This window comes from Gymnoscopelus microlampas (assembly GCF_963454915.1).
Source record: "Gymnoscopelus microlampas genome assembly, chromosome: 20".
NCBI classification, from domain to species: domain Eukaryota; kingdom Metazoa; phylum Chordata; class Actinopteri; order Myctophiformes; family Myctophidae; genus Gymnoscopelus; species Gymnoscopelus microlampas.
In genome coordinates this window covers 28561586-28570259 of record NC_139957.1, presented here as the reverse complement: position 1 = coordinate 28570259, position 8674 = coordinate 28561586, and the positions used below count along the sequence as shown (strand labels likewise).

The following is an 8674-nucleotide window of genomic DNA, read 5'->3' as shown; positions in this document are numbered from 1 at the left end:
ATTGGTTTTACAATGTGAATTGGGGTCCCAGAGGTATAAAATGCCATTAAATGGGGGTCCGTAGCCCTAATGCATGTCAAACTGGGGGTCCTTGAAATTAAAATGGTTGAGAATCACTGTTAGAGAGCCGTAAAAACCTTCTCTTATTGGGGTGCCTGGCTTATCTTTTCAAATGGGGGTCCGCGGGGTAATAAGTGTCAATTAGGGGGTCCTTGACATGAAAAAGTTTGAGAACCACTGGTGTAGGGAAAGAAGAAGACATTTACCTTCCAGCCTGTGCCAGGTGAGGGGGGCTCAGGTGAATGACCCTGGGCAAACAGTCAGGAAGACGGAGAGAGAGAGAGAGGCTGGAGGGAGGGAGGGAGGGAGGGAGGGACAGAACAAGAAGGGAGATTCCCTCTATAATATGTGAATAAAAGAACAGCAAATTAATGATATATAAAACAAAATACAAGCCTGATCATTTTGCGATGTCATTCGCTCCACAACAAGGCAGCATGCTAAGACCAGCTCTCAGATGAGCGCAGGGAGAATTCTGAAATTCTTATCTATCTATATATACAATTTGAATCCTGCGCCATGTCGGTTGTCCGTATGCGACGCCAGTGTGACGGTGTGACGTAATCTGACATCACGATGACAACGCCAGTGTGACGTAATCTCACGACAGCATGACATCACATGACATCACATCCTACCTATAAATTCTCGGATGCCGTCAGATCGCACCAGTTCGACGGCTTCCATAGTGATAAATAGTAATAATCTATACAAGGAACTCTCTCCACCACAAGAACTCTCTCCACCACAATGACGACAACTTCACCAAAGCCACAACGGCTGGAGATACAACGCCAGACATGGCGCACTGCAAAGTGAACGACGCGTCACGCTAGACGTTCGGGCCGCTAACTTCTAGTATATATACAATTTGAATCCTGCGCCATGTCGGTTGTCAGTATGTACGTATGTAGCCAGTGTGACATAATCTGACATCACGATGAGACGGTCGTCCCGAATATGGACACAACGCCAGTGTGACGTAATCTCACGACCGCATGACATCACGCATGACATCACATCCTACCTATAAATTCTAGGATGCCGTCAGATCGCACCAGTTCGACGGCTTCCATAGTGGGTTTTGGTCATTGGAGAGGTGATGCACGTCACCTCTTTCTGAAGTGGGTACTTTCAAAGCCTGCCGTGGATTTAGGAGAGCACAAAACTCTCTCTCACACTGTGAGGTGCCTGTAAGGTGGCACTGCAAAGTGAACGACGCGTCACGCTAGACGTTCGGGCCGCGTAGCGGCCCGAACGTCTAGTCTTTTACATTCAGTATATCAAAGCGGTGGCTGGCAAGGCCTGCCTTCTGACTCTATAAAGTAAAGGTTGACGGCCCAAGGTTCCACAATGGACCTTCAATACTGTTGTATGTATTGTAGAGAATGTTGAACGTTGTACAATAGTGTAAAAAAAACAGCCTATACAATAATTTCATGGGATGAGTCAATTAGTGAAGCTTTCTGAACTGAACTCACACTTGCTGTTGGTTCCAATAAAATACTAATATAGGTAGGTAGATATACTGTAAACCGTAAGTAGAAATATCGCTCACAATCTCAACCGGTCCAGAAAAAAACTGGAAAAAACATCTTGTTTGTTTGTTTTTGAGGACATCAGTGTCAGTGTGGCTGTTCTTTCTTGTTCGTGCTTTGAGTCATACATCACTCCTATAGACAAGGCGTGACCCGAGTATTGCTGAACTCCAGGAAGGTAATGGAGGCTAATGGAAGCTAATGGGCGTCATGGGCAGCGAGGACGAACGAACAATACTGCCGGCATGCTGAGACGGAGCAGATCAGAGGCGGGACCCCCGACCAGCCCTGTCATCCTTACAGTCAGTCACTGGGTAATGTACAATGGTCCTTTTGGTCACAGCAAACATCCAACGCCATGTGAGAGAGTGCATGAGCGAGGGGCGCATGCCTATTATTAACCCTTAACCCCCCGCGGAGTGCTAACGGGGAGCTCTTTATAGCTCTAAGTCAACCTGTGTTTACTTCATTCATTCCAGTGACCTGTCAGGAATCACTGACAGGGCCCGAACACTCATTAGTGCACAGAGACAGAAAACAATACATGTTTTTTGTACGACCACCATTATTGAACGCAAGAATGTTTGACTATGAACCACCACAGGGGTCATCAATATGTCCATACACGGACAAATGTGTCCGTAGCAAAACTTGTCCTTGGCAAATTACATTATTGTGTTCTTATTTTGATCATAAGACCTAATTACATTTGGAGTCCACTAGGACAGTGGTTCTCAAACGTTTTATTCTCAAGGAACCCTAACTCTAAGAGTGTACCGATGGAACCAATTTGGACCAACTTCAAGGAACCCCGAAGGTCCCTCAATCCACTTTGAGGACCACAGCACTGGTAGTATACATTTAGGGCTAGGTAATAGTTTGAATTTCAATTAATTTTGACAAAAATATCCACCACAAGCCGGCATGTCGATGAACCCTGGAAACACATGAACCCTAGCATCTAGCAGGTGAATATTCTGTGAAAATAGCAGATCTACGAGCTCACGTCGCGTCGCCAACACGTTGTGAGCTTGTAGATCAGCTATTGTCACCGAAGAGATTTGGTGTAGACTCAGAGGTAAAAGGCAGCGACCCCCTAAAATAATCACTTTTAAACTGGGGACCCCCCACCACGACAAGCACTTGGAATTGTAGGAGTTGAGGCATTACATTTAGCTTGACTCGGTTCCACAGTTGTGAAAATAGCAGATCTACAAGCTCACAGATCATTTTCACAATGTTTGCCTCATTCTTATATTATTTGACAATTTGGCCAATGTTTGACCAGTGGGTATAGTTTGTTGATTACTTTTGATGCAGAAATGGTATTTTTTTTCTTTCTTTTTTTTAGGTATTACAAAGGTGTTAAAGGTCCTTAAAATGTCACTTAAGTTCACATCTGACATCTGGGGACCCCCCCCCACACCCCCCAAAAGAAAGATCATGTGGGGACCTTCCTGGGTCCCGACCCACAGGTTGAGAACCACTGATCTCTGGCCCATTTCTAGACCGTTAGCCCATGTGTTTGATGAACTCATGTCTGGTTGTGTGGCTACTACAGTAGCTAAATGGACCATACGCGAGACAAGCTATAACGTGCAGGAAAACACTATCAGTCTGCAGTGGCTCTTGTAGCAAATGTCTGTCTTCCCTCATAGTTGATGTTCCACATCACACACTCTGCATCTGTGTGTGTGTGTGTGTGTGTGTGTGTGTGTGTGTGTGTGTGTGTGTGTGTGTGTGTGTGTGTGTGTGTGTGTGTGTGTGTGTGTGTGTGTGAATGCATGTGGTATGAACAATTCCTATTCCTTCTATAGCACTCTGGTTCCCTCTGCTGGCCAGCAACGGCCATTCACATTACTCACCTCACCACCACTAAACTATGTGAATTCACAATAGGCTCTATGCACAGCAGCCATATTGGAAATAAATTGGGGCCCTTCCCTACTTCCTTAACAGGTGTTACCAATGATACTAATTAAGGCTCTGTTCCATTTAGTGTAGCTAGTTACTTCTCATAACTCTGAGAGTGTACAAATGGAACCAAATGGACCCGTAAGGGTCCATTTGGTTCCATTTGTACACTCTCAGAGTTAGCCAATCCGCAAGGGGCCATTTGGAACCCCCTCAAGGAACCATGAGGGTCCCTGGACCACACGTTGAGACCCACTGGTGTAGCAGAGTGTTTCCAGTGAGCCAACATGCAACAATATCAGCACCCTGACTCGGTTTGACCAGAATAGAACAGAGCCTTCATTAGTATCAATCGGTAACACCTGTGAAGGAAGTGAGGAAGTAAGTAAGGAAGAGGCCCAATTTCTCTCCAATATGGCGGCTGTGCATAGAGCCTATTAGGAGGTTTTGTTGCCTTCCCAAGCCGCCACACTTCTTTCACATTAAAAAATAATTCTGGAGATAAACACGGCAGAAGCCAAAAGTGACTAAAGCTAAAACTCATACCGTATCAATAGATCATTATTAGACTTCAGATTCCTGTATCAGATGAACGCTATTAGTTCAACCATGCAGAGAAGTCAAGTTTCTCTAACTGCATTCGTCAACTACATAATACGGCAGGTTAATGAACCACTATAATCTATTATAACCTCGAATTGGGGGAGAACAAAAATAGCTGCTATCTTTCTTTATGCAAATCAGATTCTGTTCACTGCACACATTTATGGTTCACTAAATACAGGCTAACTCGCGCCGAGCCATCAATCAACACCTACAACTGTGAAATCTGAGACTGCATCGCCAACAGATGTGCTGTATTTGAACCATATGAAGAGAGGTGGTATCTGCCTATATGCCAAATTCTTAAGTTTTTTTTTTTTTTAAGTTGCAAATGAAGTATAGACATGCCAAGAAACCACGTTTCAACTCACAAAATAAGATGTGTTAAACAGATTGAAGTCGAATCCAAGGGAGCCAAGTGATAAAAATGAAGAGAAAAATGAACATATCTCACATGTAAATTAAATTTACCCATAAAGAGCTATTCGGTTCAGTCAATTTTCTGTGCTGCTTTTAGTCAAGGCCTGGTCTGTAGCCAATAATGTCTGAATAGCACATGCTGGGCAATCCACCTCATATCTTCAATATTCAATATTGCTTTGAGATGCTTCATGCCACATTCATCAAAACGTTACTTGGACAGTTCTGTGGACTCATGCCTTCAGAACTGTCCGGGTGTGCTGCTGTGCTAACGTGGTGCATCGCCACACTACAGTCCCAGTCCAGCTTGTCTTGACTGTGTGATAAACCATCATGAGCCAGTGTGTGGGAAAAGTTCTCTAATGTTTTACTTAAGTAAAAGTATCAATACTGCAAGGTAGAAGTACTCTGTTACAAGTAAAAGTCCGGAATAAAAAATGTACTTGAGTAAAAGTACAAAAATATTGGAAATTGGAAAGTAAAGTACAGATACCTACAAATGTTACTTAAGTAAATGTACTTAGTTACTTTCCACCACTGATCACTGCTGATACTGCAACGCACCATGGCGGGAGTCAGTGCACGTTTTCTATTCCGTCAGTCGATATTTTTTTTTGCTATGATGATAGAGGTTAAGGGTTGCTTGGCTGGCTGGCTGGCTAGCTGGCTGATACGTACTGTACTGTAACTGCAGAGCAGCAGAGGATGGGTTGGAGCAGAGAGGAGGAGGAGGACTTGGCAGTGAAGTGCATTAGATAAAGCCAGAGCAGGGCCAGGGCTCGATCGGCCAGCAGCCAGCACACATGTGATGGCAGAACCCTGCGTTCTGTGCAGAGCAGGTGCCTCTCTCTCTCTCTCTCCTCTATTACACTGTGTTGGAGATCAACTCTCTCTCTCTGTGTCAGTCCTTTATCCCTTTAAGACCTGGAACGCATCTGTGTCACTTTTTGATTTGAGCCTGAAAGGCATTATTTTACACTTTGGCTATTTTAGAAAAATCGTGAACATTTGTGCAAATCTTTGAATATATATATTTTCAATTTGAACATTTGTAACTCAAATCTTTGCTTCTGGGGATCCCTGGAACAAAATCTTTTGAGATGGGGGTCCGCGGCCAAATGCATATCATTTTGGGGGTCCCTGGAAGAAAATATTTTGAGATGGGGGTCCGCGGCCAAATGCATTTCATTCTGGGGGTCTTTGACATGAAAACGTTTGAGAACCACTGATATAGAAACATAGGTTTTTTTTTTTTTAAACTGTTAGGATTTAGAAGACATTTTGTAGAATGGGAACCTCACCTCGCCTTAATGGGTTATTCGATTCCACCCATTGGAAGTCAACTTTCCTTCCGGTCCATCTCTGTCCCCATCTTTTTCTCCTCCCCTCCTGTTTTCTCCATGTGTGCATCATACTTCATTTGCTCCAGATAACACATCAGCCTCAAAACGCCCTCATCCACAGACCCCGTCGTCGCCATGGCGCCCACAGATGGCAACTTCCTGTGGTCCTGCCCGGTGATTGGTTGGAGAGCCTTCCAAACGGAGAACAGCTGGTGAGGGATGATATATGACCGGGGTTGTTATTTGGAGTTTGCACTTTCATTTTCAGGGTTGTCTGGTTAATGCCTCCCGATCCACAGCGTCTGGCAGGAAATGGAGAGACAAAGAGAGCGAAGAGAAAAGAGAGAGAGAACAACCTGTTCTTTGGAGGAGCGAAAGGCCTGAGACCCAGGTGCTGATCAAACAGAGCACAGGACTAAAGCTGCTTGTTTACAGAGTCAAACGCAATGGAAATGAGCGGACGAAGAGTAGGTTGACGTCCTATTTTAAATAAGGATGTCATTTAATCGGAGCTGCTGGTGTCAGAGAGGCGTGTGGGGGGAGATGAAATTCATACATGACTTATTTTCAAACAGTAAGAAACAAACAGCTGCCCCTGTTTTTACACATGTATTGTTTTTTCGAAACATTCTGCCATTGAAATGAAGGCGCTTTAACTTAAAACATTTTGCCATAAGCGTGCCTTGGATTCCCCCCCCCCCCTTTGTAAAAACAAAATATATTCAGTGTGTATTCAGGGTGTCCTGGCTGTTATGTGCATATTTCACTCTATAGAGGCCAGTTCCTAGCCATAAGGAATCATCTCTAGAGGAAGTCAGTGATGGGGGGGCGTCCATCTATGTATTAATGCACAGAATCTCTGTCTCCGTGTGTGTCTGTCCCCCCCTCAACTCGAGCACTGTCCGGCAGACCGACTTTAACCGTGGCGTGTGCATCACCGAGGACCAGAGGGCGTGTTGGTCTGACCGGTGGTTGTCCAGAACCTAAAAGCCCCAATTCTCAGTATCTTGTGTGTGTCTGTCTCTATGAGTCCCTTTTATGCCCATGTATGGAGATCCCTGATGTTATCAACGTGCCGTCATAGTACTGACGTTATAGACTGGCCTCCAAGTACTATGTTAAAGGGTCATGCACTAAGTTCTCTAACAATGCGTCAAATTGAGTACAACAGGTACAACTGGTATTGCACAACCGGAGGGGCATACGTTTCTAACAGGCATCGTTTCCAACGGGCATCAGCCTAGTTCTATTGACTGTAAATTCATTGACCTTTGTTTACTTATAAGTCAAGCTCTTCCTTTTCTGAGAGAAAAAGACCATTACTGCATCAAAAGTAATCAACAAACTATTCTATAAACACGGGTCAAACATTGGCCAAATTGTCAAATAATATAGGAGGCAAAAAAATATATAGCAGATCTACAAGCTCACACCGCCTTGTGTTGTGAGGCGTTGTGAGCTTGTAGATCGGCTATTTTGACAATATTTAAATGCCTCAACTCGTACAATTCCATGTGCTTATCAGGGTAAGGGTCCCCCGTTCAATTATTATTTTGGGGGTCACGGAATGAAAAGGATGAGAAGCACTGGACTAGTGTATCCAATGATAAACATCATGGTCATTTATCAACCAAAGGGGCAGATCTTTTTCGTTATCTAGTTCAGGTTTAAATTAAAAAAAAGAGTTAAAACATGGCAGACTGCATAACACTGACCTTATATTACACTGTGATATAAGCTACTCAAAGGATGGGCGTGTTAGATGTAGAGGTGTCAATGTGCAAGCAATAAAAAATATACTTGCTGGCCCACGTAAATCTAACATATATTATCAATGTTATTAGCTGCAGCTGTTTCAATATTCTGCCATGTTTTAACCTTAAAGGTACTGTAGGGTAAGTGATTTTATTTGGTTAAAATAAGTGTTAAATAGCTCTGTATTCTGATAGTATACTCATTGCGTTGCGTTAGTACTCATTAGAGTGTTTGTTCAGTAACAGTCTCTCCAGCTCTTCATTGAACAGAAAATGCATTTTCAGGTCGGGATACCAATTTTATCCAATCAGGATAGAGAGCTCAGCCAGGATACAGATTAAACAAGTGAAATCGGAAGTGATGACACAAAGAAATGAGCAGGCAAAATTGGAAGTGGAACACTATAAAAAATTAAGCTGATAAATGGGTACTCTCTCTCCTGATTGGCTGACATTCTGTCACCTATCTGAAAATGTATTTTTAAGTTATTCACAATGTTTCTTTTACATTTCTGTTAAGGTTTTTAAGCTGCCCAGTGGCGTCCCCAGGATTTACATTTAGGGCAGGCGAGATTTTTGGCCGTTTTCCAAGATGTTTTGGCCATTATTTCTGGAACTGAATGTCCTATCTGCTCAGTTCAAAGCTTGTTGGATGCGTGACTTTGAGGACATTGAGCACGCAATGACACCTTTTCAGGTTATTTGTTTTTTTTTAGGGGAGGCGAGATCTTAGTTGGGCAGGCCCTGCCTCTACAGTGGGTACGCCACTGAAGCTGCCCCTTTCAACTGGTTAACATTTTGAAAAAAGTAAAGCATTATCTTAACAGCAGAGGGAGCTATTGCGCAATACTTCAGAACATCACAATAAAAAGAACAGAATCACAAAAAACAACAACCTTTAATACCTTGTGTCACAGTGTTAGTGGGACTGCGGATACACGGGGAGATGGCAACTATATATCTCAAATTGTACAGAAGCTGTCCAAATATGCCATTTTTTGCAAGGTTCTCTACGTCAATCATGGCTTGGGTCAGTCGACCT

At 43.5% G+C, this 8674-nt stretch overlaps 1 protein-coding gene across 1 annotated transcript in view; it reads right to left on the bottom strand.

Annotated features, from left to right (window-relative positions):
* Positions 1-326: 326 nt before the first annotated feature.
* rnf144aa (ring finger protein 144aa) overlaps positions 327-8674 on the bottom strand; it is an 81544-nt gene continuing 73196 nt past the window's right edge. Inside the window, exon 11 of the transcript XR_014599804.1 lies at positions 327-347. The gene's annotated coding sequence lies outside the window, so the exon portion shown is untranslated. The remainder of the gene's footprint in view (positions 348-8674) is intronic.